This window comes from Scyliorhinus torazame, chromosome 2 (genome assembly GCF_047496885.1).
Source record: "Scyliorhinus torazame isolate Kashiwa2021f chromosome 2, sScyTor2.1, whole genome shotgun sequence".
NCBI classification, from domain to species: Eukaryota; Metazoa; Chordata; class Chondrichthyes; order Carcharhiniformes; family Scyliorhinidae; genus Scyliorhinus; species Scyliorhinus torazame.
In genome coordinates this window covers 236,798,099-236,819,323 of record NC_092708.1, presented here as the reverse complement: position 1 = coordinate 236,819,323, position 21,225 = coordinate 236,798,099, and the positions used below count along the sequence as shown (strand labels likewise).

General features: G+C 45.1%; 1 protein-coding gene and 1 long non-coding RNA gene across 17 annotated transcripts in view; one reads left to right on the top strand and one right to left on the bottom strand.

Moving 5' to 3' along the window:
* The window catches only part of LOC140396543 (gephyrin), a 799,798-nt gene that overhangs the window by 478,261 nt on the left and 300,312 nt on the right, over window positions 1-21,225 (top strand). The gene's annotated exons all lie outside the window — the stretch shown is intronic.
* LOC140396612 (uncharacterized) lies at window positions 6,316-19,442 on the bottom strand. Its single transcript, XR_011936580.1, has 2 exons — window positions 19,204-19,442; window positions 6,316-6,782 (listed from the first exon to the last, which is right to left on the bottom strand). It is a non-coding gene; the product is annotated as an uncharacterized lncRNA (long non-coding RNA).

The window sequence follows — 21,225 nt, the reverse complement described above, 5'->3', positions numbered from 1 at the left end:
GGCGCAGTGGGTTAGCACTGCTGCCTCATGGCGCCGAGGTCCCAGGTTCGATCCCGGCTCTGGGTCACTGTCCGTGTGGAGTTTGCACATTCTTCCTGTGTTTGCGTGGGTTTAGCCCCCATAGCACAAAAGATGTGCGGGTTAGGTGGATTGGCCACCCTAAATTACCCCTTAATTAGAAAAAAAATAAATAAATAATTGGGCACTCTAAATTTATTTAAAAAATAAGAAATCCTGGGAGGGAAAGTCATTTACATAAATTAAGTGGACGTACGTTGCCGTTCAATATTGCTTATTGATATGCCTGCCCGAGGGATCAACGTTACTCTACATGCGCAAATGAGCTTCTCTCCCACTTCATTGTTGTATCAATGAGGCATTAAGTACAAGATCCTGTTGTCTCAACAGTGGTCCCATTTTATGTGAAATTATCCTGAACGAACTATTACAACACATGAATGTCTAAGTCTCAGGTAGCATATCGAACCTGTGCATGTAACGGGATCACCACCATAATTGTCATTACATGTGGTTTGGATGTAGGTTGGGGTTTCTAAATTAAGATTAGGGCATAGTTGGCCTACCTCACTGGAGTGCTCCATAGTGTACAAGAGATGAGTTTGTAACCCCAGCTATGCTGTCCAGGAAGCAAGTGATCATGACCAGCCTCAGTGCAGGAAGAAGTAGTTATGGAGGAAGCAGTGGAAACCTAGGGAGGAAGTCAATACTTTTGATGATTGTAAAAAAAAAAATCAGGGGCAGCACGGTAGCACAGTGGATAGCACAGTTGCTTCACAGCTCCAGGGTCCCAGGTTCGATTCCCAGCTTGGATCACTGACTGCACAGAATCTGCACGTTCTCCCCATGTCTGCGTGGGTTTCCTCCGGATGCTCCGGTTTCCTCCCACAATCCAAAGATGTGCAGGATAGGTGGATTGGCCTTGCTAAATTGCCCCTTAGTGTCCAAAAAGGTTGGGTGGGGTTACTGGGTTATGGGGATAGGGTGGGGGTGTGGGCTTAGGCAGGGCGCTCTTCCCAAGGACCGGTGCAGACTCGATACGCCGAATGGCCTCCTTCTGCACTGTAAATTACATGATTCTATGATCCTGTTTCACTGTCAGTTGGATGTCTGAAATCTCATAGGTCTATTCAAAGAAGGACATGAGAGTTGATCTGATTCCCTGCCCAACATCTACCCCTGCAACCAGCAACACCCAAAAAAATCAGCATATCGGGTCATTATACTTCATTTTATGGGACCTTGCTTTGACTACTGCGTTTTCCTTCAGTACAACAGTGGCTATACGTCAGGAACAGTTAATTGGCTGTGACGTGCTTTAGGAGATCCTGAGGTGAGGAAAGGAACTGCACAAATGCTATACAATTGCGATACGATTTTCTTTATCCTAGCAAAGTGAATGAAATTTTGAGGAAGAAATTAGGGCTGCCAACCTCCCAGGACTGGCCTGGAGCAGCGCAGCCCTTGAGAAAAATCATCGGGTTATTAAAACAGCAGATATTTTTTCCTTCATTTTCTTTGAGTTTTACTTTTTACCGGAAATTAAAATATAGAAAATTGAAAAAAAAAAGCTCTTTGGCTGATAGTCAAGCATCATCCAATTGGATAATGAGTCTTGTTGCGTTCCAGCTGGCATAGGAAAGCCGTGCATCACAAGGATGGATGTGTTGGACAACTAATGGTTGGAGTGTGGGGGTAAGTCATGTGATGAAACCTCCGGGAATTCATTTAATCACAGTTGGCAACCCTAAGTGACAACCTTCCTACTTCTCAACTACTCTGGAGGTTTCTCATTTTGGAACCGGCACCTTTTTAGCACAACCACTAGAAATAGGGGTCAGACTCCTAGCATATCTAAATTGAGGTCCAAATAAAAGAAGACAGACTTGCGTTTATACAGCACCTTTCATGATGTCGGGAATCACATTAAACGCTTTTCAAGCAGTGAAGTGCTTTTCGAAGTGTAGTTTCTATTGTAATGTAGATAGTGAGGAGACTGAGCATAATGTATCCAAGTTTACAAATGAGACAAAGTTAGGTGGCAAAGTAAGCGCTGAGGAGAATGCAAAGAGGCCGTTGGTTGGGGGAGTGTTTGCCCTGCAAGAATCTGGCAGTTGAAATGCAAGGTGGCAAAAAGTAGAAGTATCCACTTTAGTAGGGGGAAAAAAGCTGAATATTTCTTGAATGGTGAGAAATGTTTGCATTCAGAAAGACCCAGTTGACCTTGTACATGAATCACAGAAAGTTAGCATGATGGTCCTGCTAGCACTCAGGAAAGCAAATGGAATTTAAACTAGTGTTACAAAGGGATTTTGTAATCCCTTTAGCTGGCTTGGTGATTCCCCCCATGGCGCCAGACATCTTACCTCCTATTGTTCCCTCCCCCTCCCCCCGCTCGGACATACCTATTCGAAAGGCACGTTTCCACCCAAACACATCCAAAGAGAAAACATCAAAGATTCACCCACCCTTCCCCCACCAGTATAAAGTTAACTGACAAAACTTAGCAACAGCCCAAAAGAATGTTACAAAAGGCATTTCTCATGTAGTGCAAAAGTAAGAACAAGTTTATCAGAATCCCTACAGCAAAGATCAGTCACCGCAGCCTCTACCTAGACCGTTGCTTTTCACAAAGTCCATTGCTTCATCCGACGACTCGAAGTAAAATTGCCACTCTTCATAGGTGACCCATAAACAAGCTGGATACACAAGCAGTCATTTACTAATGACCAGATTATCTATTTTTGTGATGTTGGGTGGGGTTAAAAAAAGAACAAGACATTGGGGCGAACTACCTTGTTCTTCTTTTGAAATAAGGACAAGGGATATTTTGTATCCATCTGAGAGGACAAACAGGGCTGTTAATTGAAATTAAGAACATACAGCTGGGAGGTTACTTGAGCACATGGGAGCCAGTTCAGCTCAGTTTGCTGGACAGCTGGTTTGTGATGCAGGGCGAGGCCAACAGCGCAGGTACAATTCCCATACCGACAGAGGTTGTTCATTAAGGCTCTGCCTTCTCAACCTTGCCCCTCGCCCCTCGTTGGATTAAAGCACCACCAGTCAGCTCTCCCCCTCAAAGGGGAAAGCAGCCTATAAACATCTGGGACTATGGCGACTTTACTTGCTTTTACTTGAGCACATATAAAGAGAAACCTATTGACACAAGAGTAGAATAGAGTCAGCAGATATACAACTGTTATGTGAATAAATATATCCCAAGTAAAGACTGGCTTTGGATTCATCCTTCACCTATCTGGACTTTAACAAGGGCCTCAATTTAACATCTAATCAAAAAGGTGGTATCTCCAACAGTGCAGCATTCCTTATGTGCAGTGGGAATCAAATCATGATTCTCTAAATCAGACATAAACTACTGTAGGAACCCAAAGTGAAATTCAGGAAGGTGGCATCTATTAAAGAAATGCTCACCAAACATTGTAAAAAGCTATATTTCTGTGGAACCAAAAGAAGCAGGGTAATTCCTTCTGGCTTCATAAATAAACTGCAGGTTGCAGCTGGCTCATCTTTCCTTTGCCACTAATGGCCTAACTGAGGTCTGCTGAGTGCCAAAGCTAGTCAGACTGCATCCAGAGAAAATGGGCAAGCTGTGTCAGGGTGCCCAGTTGATGCTTATAATTCCTGGTTTTGTTCAACTAATACCCACTGCTGTATTTAGCACAGGCAAGATGCCGGAGGTTTCAGCTAGAAATCCGATTTCTCCTTCTCTGTATTTTAAAATGTGGTATTCCATAAAGTTATTAAACATTATTTTAATCCCGGTAACGGCCTCATAAAATATTTGCAACTTAGGTCTAGGTCTGAGTTCAAACCAGGAGAAAACTACTTGTTTCTGAAATGTGACGTTTGTCGAAAGTGAATATTATTCAATTCCACTCAGTTTTTAACAGCAACGAATGCTTTTAAACACAACATGCTTGCTTTATGTGTCCAGATAAATGGTAATGCATTTTCATTCATATACTGCTGAAGAAATCATTCTTGCCTTAAAAACGCTTTTACTTCCTTATTCCATTCTCCCTGCATGAATGTCCCACCATTGAGTATTTTGGTAAATCACCTTGGGGCTAGTTTTGTTCAGTGTTCTTTCATCTTTGGGGGTTCAATTGCACCAGAATAATGGAATGGAGATTGTCTCTACTGGCAGTAATGCTTCACTTGAAATTACTACTTGGCTTCTTCCAACCAATGTCCTGTGTCTGCAAGTCTATAAGCACACAATTTTTATGACAATCTGGCAGAAAATTGGCATTTTCACTCAAGGTGGCTGTGAAGATAGCTGCTGAAAGTAAGGGGGGAAACTTAAACTGGAACAGGAAAGATGCTTTCCTTTATTTAAGCTACCTTCTTGGTAGAGAGCAGAGCTGGAGCCCCACGTTGCTGCTGGCCTCTGCCATTTGTGAGCATGGACTGTTTGCTGCTCGCATTGGTCCCCATTTTTGGAGCATGTCCTGAACAATTAGTTTCTTTTTCCCAAATCTAAAGATCCTGACTCAAAAAAGCTCATAAACTGATCATTGATTTGAACATGAAGAGAGTTTCCCACTGTCACTGGCGGGTCGGGTACAGGCAGTTAAAATGAATGTGCTGCCGCGATTCCTGTTTATTTTTCAATGCCTGCCGATTTTCCTGCCAAAGGCATTTTTTAGAGAGATTGAAGAGGTGATTACCTCGTTCGTATGGGGAAGGAAGGTGGCCAGAATTAAAAAGGTGCTACTACAGAGAGGAAGGCAGGAAGGGGGTTTGGGCCTTCCCAACCTGATGTATTATTACTGAAATTAAATGAAATGAAAATCGCTTATTGTCACAAGTAGGCTTCAAATGAAGTTATTGTGAAAAGCCCCTAGTCGCCACATTCCGGCGCCTGTTCGGGGAGGCTAAGGTACGGAGCTGGGTCAGAGGGGTTGACTCCCAATGGGTCAGAATGGAGGAGAGTTTGGGTAGGGGGTCGGGATTGAAGGCGCTAGCGACAGCGCCGCTCCCAAAGGCCCCAGGGAGATACTCAGGGAGTCCGGTAGTAATAGCTTTGTTGAGAATTTGGAGGCAGTTTCGACAGCACTTTGGGTTGGGGGCAGGGTCAAGGGAAATGCCGATTCGGGGGAACCATAGATTTGAGCCAGGGAATGGGATGGAAATTTTCGGAGATGGGTGGAGAAAGGAATTAGGACACTAAAAGATTTGTTTCTTGGGGGTTGTTTTGAGGGATTGAAGGAGCTGGGAGCGAAGTGTGGGCTGGAGCAGGGGGAAATATTTAGGATACATGCAGGTTTGAGACTTTGCCAGAAAGGAGATACAGAGCTTCCCAGTAGAGCCAGCTTCCACATTGCTGGAGGAGGTGCTGACGACAGGGGAACTGGAGAAGGGGGTAGTATCGGCGGTTTACGGGGCTATTTTGGAAGAGGAGAAGGCACCGCTAGAAGGGATCAAGGCAAAGTAGGAGGAAGAGTTGGGAGAGGGTATGAAGGAGGGGTTCTGGTGTGAGGTGCTCTAGAGGGTGAATGCCTCCACCTCGTGTGCAAGGCTGGGGCTGATACAGCTGAAGGTGGTGTATAGAGCTCACCTTACAAGGGCGAGGATGAGCCGGCTCTTTGAGGGGGTAGAAGATGTGTGTGAGCGCTATGGGGGCACCCCTCAAACCACATTCATATGTTTTGGTCCTGTCCAAAGCTGGAGGATTACTGGAAGGAGGTGTTTAGGGTCATCTCTAAAGTGGTGCACATGAAACTGGACCCGGGCCCTCGGGTGGCCATATTCGGGTTTCGGACCAGCCGGGATTGGAAACTGGCGCAGAAGCAGATGTTGTAGCCTTCGCCTCATTGATCGCCCGAAGGTGGATCCTGTTAGGGTGGAGATCAACCTCTCCACTCTGTGCCCTAACGTGGTGGGGGGATCTGGAATTCTTGACACTTGAAAAAGTCAAATTTGAACTGAGGGGAAGGATGGAGGGGTTCTACAATTCATGGGCGTTATTCATTATGCACTTTTGAGAATTGGATCACATCGAACATTAGGGGAGGGGGCTGGGAGGGTTGGGGGGAGATGGACTGTAAGTGTGTTAATGGTGACTAACGGTGATTCCTGATTCCTTTTTGTCATTTGTTTTATGTTAACATGCGGGCTAATGTTTGGGGTTTGGTGGGAGGATGGGATCGTTGTTATTGATATGGGGATTGACATATTTGTTACTGATTATTGTTTATTGTTGGGTGTAAATGTGGGAGAAAATGTGAAAAAGGAGGAGAATAAAAAATATTTTAAAAAAGAACATGAAGAGAATTTTTTTTTTAATGCATTTTTATTGATATTTTCAAGTTTTCACAGTGATCACATCAAAACAAAGCAAAAGGAGAAAAAAAGCTACAGGTATTAATGCAAAACAGGTATAGCACATAACAAAAGTCATTGTCAACATAGGAACAAATAAGACCGGATGAGGTGGAGAGAAAATCCCCAAAGTCACCCTCCATGGATACAAGATCCGTCTGCAAGAAGCAGAGTACAGTCAGTAACACAGGAACTCATTGTACCCACAGTTTTAAAATGGAAAAAAGAGAGGAATAAAAAACCCCGAGAACCCCAGAGCTTTGGGGGAATTACACTGACATTCACAACGTAATCAAATTCCCATCCAGGCCCAGGGCAGAGCAGACAACCATCACACAGCAAGAAGACAATGAGGGCCGAGCACCTCGCATCCAAGGAATTCTCAGGTATCAGACACTAGACCTCAAATCCCGGGTCTCCTATAGAAAATTAAGAAATGATTAAAGAGTAAGAATAATCAGCAAGCAAAGCCCTAACAGCCAACCCTGCCCGTCGGGCCTCATGTCCAAGGGAAGCAAGCAATGAACAACAATACATCCCCTCAGGGGGTACCAGAGCAGCCATAAGGCACAAGGCCAAGAGGATGTCAACAGATACCAACTGGGAAAGGGGAACACCCCAGCTGACAGGGCACCCCTCCCCCCTTCAAACCGACCCCCTCCCCACAGCACCATGGAACCCACCCAACAACAACTCAGGGGTAAAACTACCAGAAGACCACCTGCCAAAAAGGCCCGGTCATTTGATCATGGTACTGAGACCCGCCATCTTAACATCTCATCCGAAAAGCAAGAACAAAGAGAAGGACTCAACGGAAGCCCCACCCCTAGGTTCCTCAGAAGAAAGAAAAAGGAGGAGAAAGACCAAGAACTATCAGAACTAATTATTCGGATGATAAATATCCCGACTACCGCCCAAGGTATGTAAAAATTAACAAGAGCCTGCCAACTGAACAGAGGGACCTCGCTCGTACCCCGGGGAGAAAGAAAAGGATAGCCCTTGGGTACAACGTTCAGCCCATCCCAAAGTCATTACTCATCCAGTGCCCGATCCAGCCATACCAGGCACCCCCTAAGGATGCCCCAAAAGAGGATGCCGCTATTTCCTGGATACAGCAGGATACTGATCCTGGTGCCAGCTTTGGCCCAACCCAGTGCCATCCTAAGAGACTCAGGAGATTCAAATCCCAGGAGTTTCCACAAAATCCCAACCCTTATACCCGACCGAGGTTGCACCAGCCCAATCCTAATCAGAACAAGGCACTTCTCCTCGTATTCGGGAAGAAGAAGGGACATACAAATTGGCGCCCAACCAATGGGGGACCCCAGCACCGAGGAAAAGGAACTATCAAGGCACCCACATTTTTGGCACCCAGCCGAATCACAAAACTATTGTCCCATAAGGACTACTCAGGGTCACCCATGTCCTCAGAAAAGCTCTAACAGTAACGAAAACAGACAGAAAGAGAGACCCGTCTCAGGAGAAAAGACTGGCTCAACCCTAATAAAAGATAAGAGACAAATATAGTTAATTCATCATCAGGATAACAAACAGCCTGGGCTTAAAAAGATAAACGTGCTGATGATTTGGATTGGAGTTAATCCAAGGAGAAAAAGGAAAACAAACGGAAACTGGGTTAACTCTAAATGGGGGAGGGGACCTTCCTTGATCCCAGCGAGGACAAACTAACCTGACCAACTCCCGCCCTCCCCCCGGCCCGGCTCTGCTCATCTTTCTTCTAGGCAGGGTAGGGGAAGTCACAAAAACCACCCCCTCCCCCCACCAGAAGGATTGTCAAACCATATAAGATCGAAATATATTTAGGATAAAGAAAAAAGATTGTGCAGAAAGCCCATATTCAACATGCGACTCAACATGATATGAACTTGTTAAATCAGGATAATCAAAGGTGAAGGCCTCACATCCACATTATTCACTTCCCTGTAAACGGGGAAAAAATTGACAACATCAAGCAGGCAACAACATGATCAACAAGGAGCGAAGTCCAGGATAATAACCGAGACACAGAAATGCAAGGCAGTCCTCAGGATAGGAACTCCTTCTCCAGTGGAGCACAAAGAAGATCACAATCAAGGATAAAGTAGGATCAGGATCAATGGACACTCATCAGGATCCCTCAAGGATTTCGACAAACAAAACATGATACAGCATTACTTTCACCATGCCGTCTCACCAGAATCCAGAAGGTCAACATTCACGGCTCTGGCCGGCGGGGGGGGGGGGGGGGGGCTTGGTGGAATTATTTGACTGGTTCGACCATCTCAAACCCCTCAGGACCGACATCTGGAATTGGACAACACAGGACCAGTGGCTAGAAGGCCACACCAACCCCCAGGTCTCCAAGATAGGATTAAATGTGCTCCCTCAAATCTAATTAGCCCAGCCTCCAGATCGAGATTCCCAAAACATGGCACCCAATTCTCGAACTCAGCTGGGAACCTCTCCACCCCCTCACCTCGGGAACTGGGCTCTGCAGCACTCCTCTCCTGTTCCCCTTCTCCTTATCCCAACTCTATCAGGATGGACAACAGGCCATGCAGCAGGAACCTATGGTCTAAGTCAAACTGTACGGAGATTGTGCTCTCTATATTGCAGGAACCTCCCTGTGCGCCTCCATTGCCTCTATAAAAACACCCGCTATTCTTGAAATTGGGCCTTGATGACCTGTACCTCAGAGCCGAGATTTCCAATCAGAACAGCATCACTGTAGGCAGGCCCCCATCCCTACTCCAGTGACAACGAATAAGCGAGGATTTAAACATTCTACCTCAGCTTTATCATACCGAAACACTGACCAACAAGACATAGTGGAAACTATGTAAACCAAGAAAAGACAAAAAAGAAATGTACAAAAGGATGAAAAACGGATTAAAAGATGAGCAGAGCCAGAGCTCACGAAAACACAACTATTCCCATGCTCACATCGTGACCCCTGATTTTCTTTTTTTTTTATAGACAGAATAATGTATTTGGCAGATGAATAAATTGAGAACAACCATTCAAAACTGGTGTAGACTGAGAATGCATACGCAACATTTATTTTAATATTTCTGCTATCTGTATAATCTCCTGTGTTGATATTTTACTTTGGTTCAGAAGGTGGAGTGGCTGCCATTCGAAATGAGGAAAAACCTGGTCCATGCAATGAGGGCAGTGGAACACATTGGAGCCAATTAAGTATTCTTCCTCAAATCTTCAGCATCCACGGAAGCTTGAAGATCAATTCCCCATCCGCATAAGAAAAAAATACTTACATGTTCTTCATTTTGTTCTCCTGCGCCCACCAGTTCTCCCCAACACATGTCCCCATTAGTGTCCCTCATCTCCTGCAGTATTCCCTAATGAGACTGCCAGGCAAGCCGTCAGGAGACAGAGCCCTCGCAATGCTTTTTTGCTTGTTGACTTACCCTCCCATTTCTCCAATACAAATGTAAAACAGTAAGGTAACTGAGCTTTGATGGAAATTTAACTCATAGATGATTAAAGAATCATAGAATTTGCAGTGCAGAAGGAGGCCATTCGGCTCATCATCTCTGCACCAGCCCTTGGAATGAGCTTCCCACTTAAGCCCACACATCCACCCTATCCCCGTAACCCAGTAACCTTTTTTGGGGGGACCATAAGGGCAATTTAGCATGGCCAATCCACCTAACCTGCTGTCTTTGGACTGTGGGAGGAAACCGGAGCACCTGGAGGAAACCCACGCAGACACGGGGAGAACATACAGCCTCCACACAGACAGAGACCCAAGCCGGGAATCGAACCCGCGACCCTGGAGTTGTGAAGCCACAGTACTAAGCACTATCCTACCATGCTGACCATGATGATGATGTTCCATTTCCTGCAGTCTCCTTACCTTTATATAGCAAATCTTATCTTGATCTTAATCAAAATCTATCCTTCTGCTCCTTTGGAATATGAGCACCTCACCTCATTCCACCCTTTTGTTTTCCTTTAAAATGGTCAAATTCTACTTTACTCCTCAATCCCCACTCAAATCTCTCATTACGTTATCCTCCTTTTCCTCCCTCATCCTCCTTATCTGCGGTGATTTCAATCTCTATCTCAACTCGCCTTGTCCTTTCTCTTCTGATTTCATTTTTATTCTTGTATGGCATGTGGACGTCACAGACAAAGTGAGCATTGGTTGCCCATCCCTAATTGCCCCTAATTGAACATCTCGGCGGGAAGCTAAGAGTCGGCCACATTGCTGAAGGCCTGGACTCACCAGTAGTCCAGACCTGGTAAGGATGGCAGATTTCCTTCCCGAAAGGATTAATGGGCCAGGTGGGTTTTTACAACTGTCGATGACAGTTTCATAGTCACCATTACTGAGACTAGCTTTTTATTCCAGATTTATTAATTGAATTTGAATTCTGCCATCGTGGGATTTGAACCCATGTCCCCAAGGCATTAGGTTGGGCGCCTGGATTATTAATCCAGTGACATTACCATTGCCCCACCATCTTGCCCTCTGTTGTCACTTAAACTCACCTTTCCTGGAAAAGCTGCTCCCCATATATGTGGCCATCCCTACACCATGTCATTACATGTGGCCTCTCCACTCCCATTAGCTTGATCATAGACGATGCCGTCTCTAATCACTCCCTTGTATTCCTTATCACTGACGACCCTTTCCTCCTTCAAACTTCACATTCCTCTGCTTCCACCCCTTGGAAAAACTTCCCTGCGGTCACATACAATGACACTTTCAAATTCCAACAGTTTAGCCCTCAGCCCTCTGTCCACCACGATAATTCTGATACCATCAATCTTTTTAATCGCTCATTCACCTCCATCTTTGATGTCCCTCTCCCGCCCTGGTCATTCATCCTGGTATGCTCCCACCTTCACTCCCTCAAGTTGAAGGACTGCACTTTTGAACATTTCTAGCACACAAACAGTTTACACATCCACCACCACAACAGGCTGAACTACATCAAGCTCCATTAAGCCTTTTTCCCCCCGTCACAACTCAATGGCACAGTGGTTAGCACTTCTTCATCACAGTGCCAGGGACCCGGGTTCGATTCCAACTTTGAGTAGCTGAATGTGTTGAGTTTGCATGCTCTCCCCATGTCTGTGTGGATTTCCTCCGGGTGCTCCGGTTTCTTCCCGCAGTCCAAAGATATGCAAGTTAGATGGATTGGATATGCTAAATTGCACCTTCATGTTCAAAGGTTAGGTAGGGCTACGGGGATAGGGCAGGGGAGTGGTGCAGTCTCGATGGACCAAATGGCCTCCCTCTGCACTGTAGCAATCCTATGATTCTTTACAACTCCATGGTCATTTTGGAATGCAAAGATACCCCTGGCTTCTTTTCTCCACTCCCAACCGTCTTTTTAAACCCCTATGCCTTCCCACTCCATCTTCACCACCAACAAGTGTAAGGAACTCATGACTTCTTTGTTGCTAAGATTGCTATCACCCTCTGTCACATATCCCCCTCACCTTGCTCGTCAAGTCAAACTTCCTCCAAGGTTTCCCTCTACTCTAGTCCTCAACTAGTGTTGTCCTTCCATTTCTCTCCTCCTTCCTTCTTCAAGTTCATCACGTTCATGAGACCCACATCTATTTTCTTGACTCCATTCCCCTTGAGCTCCCTTTCAGAGCCCTCTTGTTAGCAGGCATTGTGATGGTTTTCTCTCCTGAGGTAATGTTCTTTCCCTTCCACCCATTCCTCAAAAAACTCAGCCAAGATTGCTCTTTCCTTGCAAGCTCCTCTCCATTTCCAACCTCCTTTTCCTCTGAACATGTTGCCAATTTTGTGTCCATCCTTCCCACAACCACTTGTTTAAATCTACCCAATCAGGTTGTCACAGCACCATCTCTGTCGCTCCTTTCGCTATGTTGTTAAGTTACTCTAACATCCAGCAGTGGGTTATCCACAGTTTCTCCCTGTTTGATGTTAGGAAGATTCCTTCTCAGTCCCAAACTCCTGTCTCAGATTGAAGCCTATAGTTCCAAACCTCAATGTCCAGCTTGACCACAACTTGTGCTTCCCCAATGCAAAAACTGCCCAATTTCACCTCTCTAAATTGTCACGGCTAGATTCTTTTTGCCTAGGTCTGAGACTATTCTCAGAGTATGGAAAACAGAATTAACAGCGGAAACTAACTTTCAATGACGTCCAGAATCAGAGTTAATAGATTACATCAGCCACTGCCTGTGCTTGTAAGAATATGAGGCAGCCCAGAAAATGCACCAAAAGGATGGCGACATCAAGTCTAAGCAATATTTCTGAACTAGATGGCATGCATCACAGATAAGCTTTCAATGTTTAAATTAATTCCCTAACCCTAACTATATGACAAAACTGAAAATTGTATTGACCAAAACTTTGAATAGTTAAGCCCAATGCAAACTCTGATTTGGATGCATGCTATATGTTAACCATTGCAACTCTTAAGTTGTACTTCCTATGTGTCATGGGAGTATTTGTTTCCATTGTAAATCAATGTTACTGTTTTCTTAAAATTCTGTTTGATAATTTTGTCAAATGGGAGTACAGACTGTTTTGTGGCAAATATATTTTGAAACTGTATGGGGTGCGCAGAGGGTTCCCTTTAGTGTGTGACATCTCTTGTGATTTTATACATAGCTGACAATATCTCCATTCAGGCTGACAAATCTTAGAAGATGGAAGGATGCATTGATACTGTTAAAAAAAAAATCTTTGTCTGAATGAACAGAAACAGGAAATACAAAAGCAAAGAAGTTATGCTAACACTTTGGAAATCACAGTTTCGGGCTCAGCTAGTTTCCAGGGAGAATGGCGTTGGGAAAAGCCATTTGTTATTTGCATTGTGTCCAATTCTGGGCACCACGTTTTAAGAACAACGGAGATGTACCAAAATGATTCATTTATGTAGCAAGACGAGCAAAGCTGGAATTCTTTTTAGAGCAGAGAAGGTTAAGATGAGATTTAATAGAGGCATTCAAAATCATAAAGGAATTTGTTAGAGATAATAAAGAGAAATTTGTTCCAGCGGTAGAAAGGGTCAGATGACACAGATAAGGTGATTGGCAAAAGAACTATAGACAGCATGCAGAAATATAGACAGCATGCATGCAGAAACACTTATTTACAGAGGCACAGTGGTCAGCACTGGTGCTCACAGCACCAGGTACCAGGGTTCAATTACAGCCTTGAAGTTTGCACGTACTCCACCTGTCTGTGTGGGTTTCCTGCGGGTGCTCCAGTTTCCTCCCATGTTCCAAAGGTGTGCAGGTTAGGTCGATTGAGCATGCTAATTTATTTTTGTGTCCAAAGATGTGTAGGTCAGGTGGGGTTCTGGGATTGCGGGAACAGGGTCGGGGAGTGAGCTTGGGTAGAGTATTCTTTTGGACGGCCTGAGCAGATTCGATGGGCCGGATGACCTCCTTCTGCATTATAGGGATTCAATGGATTTATAAAGCAAGATGCTACGATCTGGAATACGTTGCGAGAAAGAGTAGTGGAAACAAATTGAGAGAGAACTTTCAACGGACAAATGGGTAAGTGTGGAAGTAGTTGAGTCGGAAACATTAGGGACCTTCAAGCAGCTATTGGATAGGTACATGGATTACGGTAAAATGATATAGTGTAGATTTATTTGTTCTTAAGGGCAGCACGGTAGCATTGTGGATAGCGCAATTGCTTCACAGCTCCAGGGTCCCAGGTTCGATTCCGGCTTGGGTCACTGTCTGTGCGGAGACTGCACGTCCTCCCCGTGTCTGCGTGGGTTTCCTCCGGGTGCCCCGGTTTCCTCCCACAGTCCAAAGATGTGCGGGTTAGGTGAATTGGCCAATGATAAATTGCCCTTACTGTCCAAATTGCCCTTCGTGTTGGGTGGAGGTGTTGAGTTTGGGTAAGGTGCTCTTTCCAAGAGCCGGTGCAGACTCAAATGGCCGAATGGCCTCCTTCTGCACTGTAAATTCAATGATAATCTATGATTAATCGAGGACAAAGGTTTGGCACAACATCGTGGGCCGAAGGGCCTGTTCTGTGCTGTATTTTCTATGTTCTATGTACGTGAAAAGGAAAGATTTGCTGGCTTACAGAGAAAGGACGGGTGTGAGACTGATTGGATAGAGCTACACCAACACAATGGCTGAGTGATCTCCTTCTGGGCTGTGTCATTTTATGATTTTACAATTATGACTAATGGCAAAGTTGAACCTGCCGCAGTTTCGCTCTGCTGAAGAGAGTTTGAGGAAATCTTTATTTCTGATCGTAACCTGTGGAAAAATACCTGCCAGGCTTGGTTAATTTACCTGGAGTGATGCTTACTGGTAGTCAAGTATTGGAATGGCCTTTGTTAGCTCAGTTGCTGCCAACTGTTCTGAAAGGAGCAAAAGAACAAACAGCAGGTGACAGTGGACAAATACCCTCTGCAGTTAAGTGAGTCCTGTACCTTGAAATAAATAGCAGCTAGCCTGATTGCTGAACATGAGGAAATGCATACATCTCTGATTTTGCAGTGATGTACAAATCTCACCCTTCCACCAACATGACAGCTACAAATCAAATTTTTCATAATTCATTTGACAGGTAAATGGTTTGAAGTTTTAGAATTCCCTGATGTATCTTTCAAGTGGGGTGTGTGGAACTCTTATCTTAATGTGGAAATTTCAATTTAGTTCCAAACCAATGTAATTTTGATCCTGGTTCCCGTAAACCATTCACGCCACCAAACAATATTTGCAAATGTTAGTTATGTTTTGATCTTTTTTATGAGTAATTTTATAATTTGCTCACAGAGGTTTGGCCCAAAAGAGATGTCTTCTGCAGAGAATCAGAAGTTAACTCCATAGTCAGGGGCACAGATAGGAGATTTTGTGGGAGCGTGAGAGACTCACGTTTGGTATGTTGCCTCCCAGGTGCAAGGGTACGTGATGTCTCGGATCGTGTTTTCCGGGTCCTGAGGGGGGAGGGGGAGCAGCCCCAAGTTGTGGTCCACATTGGCACTAACGACATAGGTAGGAAAGGGGACAAGGATGTCAGGCAGGCTTTCAGGGAGCTAGGATGGAAGCTCAGAACTAGAACAAACAGAGTTGTTATCTCTGGGTTGTTGCCCGTGCCACGTGATAGTGAGATGAGGAATAGGGAGAGAGAGCATTTAAACACGTGGCTACAGGGATGGTGCAGGCGGGAGGGATTCAGATTTCTGGATAACTGGGGCTCTTTCTGGGGAAGGTGGGACCTCTACAGACAGGATGGTCTACATCTGAACCTGAGGGGCACAAATATCCTGGGGGGGAGATTTGTTAGTGCTCTTTGGGGGGGTTTAAACTAATGCAGCAGGGGCATGGGAACCTGGATTGTAGTTTTAGAGTAAGGGAGAATGAGAGTATAGAGGTCAGGAGCACAGATTTGACGTCGCAGGAGGGGGCCAGTGTTCAGGTAGGTGGTTTGAAGTGTGTCTACTTCAATGCCAGGAGTATACGAAACAAGGTAGGGGAACTGGCAGCATGGGTTGGTACCTGGGACTTCGATGTTGTGGCCATTTCGGAGACATGGATAGAGCAGGGACAGGAATGGATGTTGCAGGTTCCGGGGTTTAGGTGTTTTAGTAAGCTCAGAGAAGGAGGCAAAAGAGGGGGAGGTGTGGCGCTGCTAGTCAAGAGCAGTATTACTGTGGCGGAGAGGATGCTAGATGGGGACTCTTCTTCCGAGGTAGTATGGGCTGAAGTTAGAAACAGGAAAGGAGAGGTCACCCTGTTGGGAGTTTTTTATAGGCCTCCTAATAGTTCTAGGGATGTAGAGGAAAGGATGGCGAAGATGATTCTGGATATGAGCGAAAGTAACAGGGTAGTTATTATGGGAGACTTTAACTTTCCAAATATTGACTGGAAAAGATATAGTTCGAGTACAATAGATGGGTCGTTTTTTGTACAGTGTGTGCAGGAGGGTTTCCTGAAACAATATGTTGACAGGCCAACAAGAGGCGAGGCCACGTTGGATTTGGTTTTGGGTAATGAACCAGGCCAGGTGTTGGATTTGGAGGTAGGAGAGCACTTTGGGGACAGTGACCACAATTCGGTGACGTTTACGTTAATGATGGAAAGGGATAAGTATACACCGCAGGGCAAGAGTTATAGCTGGGGGAAGGGCAATTATGATGCCATTAGACGTGACTTGGGGGGGATAAGGTGGAGAAGTAGGCTGCAAGTGTTGGGCACACTGGATAAGTGGGGCTTGTTCAAGGATCAGCTACTGCGTGTTCTTGATTAAGTATGTACCGGTCAGACAGGGAGGAAGGCGTCGAGCGAGGGAACCGTGGTTTACCAAGGAAGTGGGATCTCTTGTTAAGAGGAAGAAGGAGGCCTATGTGAAGATGAAGTGTGAAGTTTCGGTTGGGGCGATGGATAGTTACAAGGTAGCGAGGAAGGATCTAAAGAGAGAGCTAAGACGAGCAAGGAGGGGACATGAGAAGTATTTGGCAGGAAGGATCAAGGAAAACCCAAAAGCTTTCTATAGGTATGTCAGGAATAAGCGAATGACTAGGGAAAGAGTAGGATCAGTCAAGGACAGGGATGGGAAATTGTGTGTGGAGTCTGAAGAGATAGGCGAGATACTAAATGAATATTTTTCGTCAGTATTCACTCAGGAAAAAGATAATGTTGTGGAGGAGAATGCTGAGCCCCAGGCTAATAGAATAGATGGCATTGAGGTACGTAGGGAAGAGGTGTTGGCAATTCTGGACAGGCTGAAAATAGATAAGTCCCCGGGACCTGATGGGATTTATCCTAGGATTCTCTGGGAGGCCAGGGAAGAGATTGCTGGACCTTTGGCTTTGATTTTTATGTCATCATTGGCTACAGGAATAGTGCCAGAGGACTGGAGGACAGCAAATGTGGTCCCTTTGTTCAAAAAGGGGAGCAGAGACAACCCCGGCAACTATAGACCGGTGAGCCTCACGTCTGTAGTGGGTAAAGTCTTGGAGGGGATTATAAGAGACAAGATTTATAATCATCTAGATAGGAATAATATGATCAGGGATAGTCAGCATGGCTTTGTGAAGGGTAGGTCATGCCTCACAAACCTTATTGAGTTCTTTGAGAAGGTGACTGAACAGGTAGACGAGGGTAGAGCAGTTGATGTGGTGTATATGGATTTCAGCAAAGCGTTTGATAAGGTTCCCCACGGTAGGCTATTGCAAAAAATACGGAGGCTGGGGATTGAGGGTGATTTAGAGATGTGGATCAGAAATTGGCTAGCTGAAAGAAGACAGAGGGTGGTGGTTGATGGGAAATGTTCAGAATGGAGTACAGTCACAAGTGGAGTACCACAAGGATCTGTTCTGGGGCCGTTGCTGTTTGTCATTTTTATCAATGACCTAGAGGAAGGCGCAGAAGGGTGGGTGAGTAAATTTGCAGACGATACTGAAGTCGGTGGTGTTGTCGATAGTGTGGAAGGATGTAGCAGGTTACAGAGGGATATAGATAAGCTGCAGAGCTGGGCTGAGAGGTGGCAAATGGAGTTTAATGTAGAGAAGTGTGAGGTGATTCACTTTGGAAGGAATAACAGGAATGCGGAATATTTGGCTAATGGTAAAGTTCTTGAAAGTGTGGATGAGCAGAGGGATCTAGGTGTCCATGTACATAGATCCCTGAAAGTTGCCACCCAGGTTGATAGGGTTGTGAAGAAGGCCTATGGAGTGTTGGCCTTTATTGGTAGAGGGATTGAGTTCCGGAGTCGGGAGGTCATGTTGCAGCTGTACAGAACTCTGGTACGGCCGCATTTGGAGTATTGCGTACAGTTCTGGTCACCGCATTATAGGAAGGACGTGGAGGCTTTGGAGCGGGTGCAGAGGAGATTTACTAGGATGTTGCCTGGTATGGAGGGAAAATCTTATGAGGAAAGGCTGATGGACTTGAGGTTGTTTTCGTTGGAGAGAAGAAGGTTAAGAGGAGACTTAATAGAGGCATACAAAATGATCAGGGGGTTGGATAGGGTGGACAGTGAGAGCCTTCTCCCGCGGATGGATATGGCTGGCACGAGGGGACATAACTTTAAACTGAGGGGTAATAGATATAGGACAGAGGTCAGAGGTAGGTTCTTTACGCAAAGAGTAGTGAGGCCGTGGAATGCCCTACCTGCTACAGTAGTGAACTCGCCAACATTGAGGGCATTTAAAAGTTTATTGGATAAACATATGGATGATAATGGCATAGTGTAGGTTAGATGGCTTTTGTTTCGGTGCAACATTGTGGGCTGAAGGGCCTGTACTGCGCTGTATTGTTCTATGTTCTATGTTCTATCACTGAAAGCAAAGGATAGCTGCAACAAATGCAAACAAACATTTAGTGTGGTTTACGAAGACCAACGTCAGTCAACTATTTTTTAGATTATATGTTGGAAAGTAGTAGCAAAATAGAGCTAAATTGCTGTAATCAAAGTGTGCTACATATTCCTCCGATTAAGCATTGGACTAATAAATGCAGAAGCTGCTTAATGGGGACAAATGTATGATAACTAGTCTGGCAAAAACACACAATCAATGGGGATAAAGTGAATGGCAGTCAGTTGCAGGAGAGGAACCTGGAAACGCTGCTGGTCAGTTTGTCAAAACAATTATCATGGCATGTAGCAAGAGTAAAATTAGTCTTGGGGTGCAGAGCCAGAAGATTGAAACTTAAGACCGGGGGGGCTAATGAGCAACTGGTGATCACCATATTACATTGGGAACACTCTGGACTGGATTCTCCGCACCTCAATGCCGAAATTGCAGCCGGCGCAGAGAATCCATTTCCCCGCATGGAATCTGGACCAGCGCCGGTTCCCAGATTCTCCATGCCCCGAAAAGCGAGGACGCTGCGCCGCACATCCCCTACCTGTGGCCATTGCTGGAGGCTCGCCCCGCCATTCTCCACCCCCGACCAGCCAAAGTCCCGACAGCATGGATCTAACATGGTCCTGCCAGTCGGGATACTAGTGTGGCGGCTGCAGACTCAGCCGGGCAATATTTGGGCGGGCGGTCACGGTCGGGCGTGTGGCCGTTCGGGGGCACTATGTTTAAGGTCCAACTCAGCAGTCTGAGTCCACCATGGAGCATGGCACGGCCGCTGGAGGCTGCCGCCGTGCGCATGCGCGGCCTCTTGACCCGGAAGTGCGGGGGCCCGTATCTGCAGTAAAAGCTGCTAGTTTCACTGCTAGCCCTCTGCAGGGCTAGGAATATATGGCCCTTTCACACCAGTTTTTCTGCTGTGAAAGTTCACAGTTTTTACGACGGCGTGGGGACATCGTCCCAAAAACAGAGAATCCAGCCCCCTGACTTTGTACAGGATATCCTCTGCCCCTCTCCTACACCTTGCTGCTCACCTTATGGTTCCCCCCAGTCTTGCCTCTTATCCTCTTCTATGTCTTTTTCTTTCCCCTTTCTTTTTCCTTTGTTACTTTTACCCCCTTCCCATCTCTTACCACTACACATCTTTATCCCTTCTCCCTTTCCTTTTTATGAATTCCCTGTGCAGTTTTCTTTACGTTCTCCATCGCCCCTGTCCTCCTTCGCACTCTCTCTTTCATCTTCCCCTGTCGTTCTACTAACTCTGCCTGACCTCAATATTACACTTGATCTCAATTCCCGGTGTGCAATGCCAGAGGATAACCGGTGAATATTTCTGTGAAGAAAATAAAATTGAGGAGAAACATTTTTGCTTTAAAACTGTGATTTTGAATGACTTGAACCTGTAGACCATGGCCTTGTTTTACTGCTGTGGACATTCACTGATGTATGTGCCTTTGTGAATTGAAGCAGAGACAATATTTGCCCTGAAGGAAGGCCAGCAGTATTCTAAATGGAGTGTGAAAATCTTTCCTTAATATTTTTGTCATCTTTGATTGCAATACCTTTTGGTGCATTTTCTGGGCTGCCTCGATTTCTTGCAAGTACAGGCAGCAACTAATAAAATACTCGTCTTTTAGTGTTCTGTTAATTCAGACCTGGAGTCTTATTGAGGCTGAAAGTTAGTTTCCGCTGTTAATTATATTTTCCATGCTCTGGCAATAGTCTCAGACCTAGATAAAATAAATTGAGTCTATGAGTCCACTACCTGCCAAGTGTCATCTATTACACTCCAGGTTACAGGAATGTCAACTGGAAAAGCAGTACAGTGCAGCTATAGTTGCAAATTCGAAGCATGAAAAGATCATTGTCTGCTCTGATTCTCCCAGCTGCTTACCCCCTCTGTTCTTGTGATACATCTCAATTATCTTTGAAAGCAAAGAATTATGATACCTATCAGATGCCAGGAACCTGTCCCCCCTTTCAAACGCGTCCTTCCACCTTCACCCATAGCTTCATTGTCCCATTTGTTGATCACCTTTAGCATTTTGTCCTACATTTATTTGTGTGTTTTCCTTGAATCTGTATCCCTGTTATTTAAAATCAGACAAGTAATTGAAGCTTAGCTTTCAAATATTTAAGAGTATTTGATCTAGTTCTCTATTCTGTATTATATTTTCTAGAATGCATTGATGGTGAGGTTCCCAAACAGTTGAGGTGGTGAGTGAAGTCAGCAGAAATAGCTCATTCAGAATATCGAGCAATTATGTAATACCTGGTCTCCTACTGGAGCAATTTAGCAGATTAGAATTGTAAGCAGTGCACCATGCTGTGTTAATATCGAGCAAATTCACTTTTGTTGATAAACAAATTATTTAAAATATCAAAATATGATTGCTCGTTTCAGAGTCCAACAATATATTAAGATGACAACAACTTGCCAGGGAGAGTGATGAAGTGTATGATTAGAAAATGGAGTTTGTGGAGGGGAGCAAAGACTATGGTGGAGGTCTTCCCAAATCCAAATGTAGGGAACTTCTGCTCATTCAATACTCAATATTGGACAAGTTAC